The sequence below is a fragment of the Pteropus vampyrus genome, unplaced genomic scaffold, assembly GCF_000151845.1.
Source record: "Pteropus vampyrus isolate Shadow unplaced genomic scaffold, Pvam_2.0 Scaffold435, whole genome shotgun sequence".
NCBI classification, from domain to species: Eukaryota; Metazoa; Chordata; class Mammalia; order Chiroptera; family Pteropodidae; genus Pteropus; species Pteropus vampyrus.
Genome location: NW_011889216.1, coordinates 1,062,052 through 1,062,467, shown reverse-complemented (window position 1 = coordinate 1,062,467; position 416 = coordinate 1,062,052).

Below are 416 nucleotides of genomic sequence, written 5' to 3'. Positions count from 1 at the left end.
GCCATTGGGCCTTGCTCCCGGGGTCCCGCGCGCCGGCCGTGCTGATTGGCCGTTGGGGCTTCATTCACGGCCCCCCACCGTCCGCATACACACTCACGCCCCGGGGGCGCGGCCGCCACGTGGGGAGTGGCGCGGGGGTGGCACTGGGACCGCACCCCCTCTCCTCCTGGCTGCGTGGGCCCTGCTTTCCCCCCGCGTTGGAGGCTCGGAGCCCGGCGGGTCCCACTCTCCACACGAACTGAATTCCCGCCCGTCTCCCGCCGGGGCGGCCAGAGGCGGCGGCGGAGATTGCAGGCTCCGGGAGGCGCTCGGGCTCCGAGAAGCAGCTCAGCCCAGCACTCTTCCGTAGTGCCGCTGCCGACAGGCCGGGACTCCGGCGGGTCTCTGTGGCTGCGAGTGGGAGGAGGCGCGGGTCC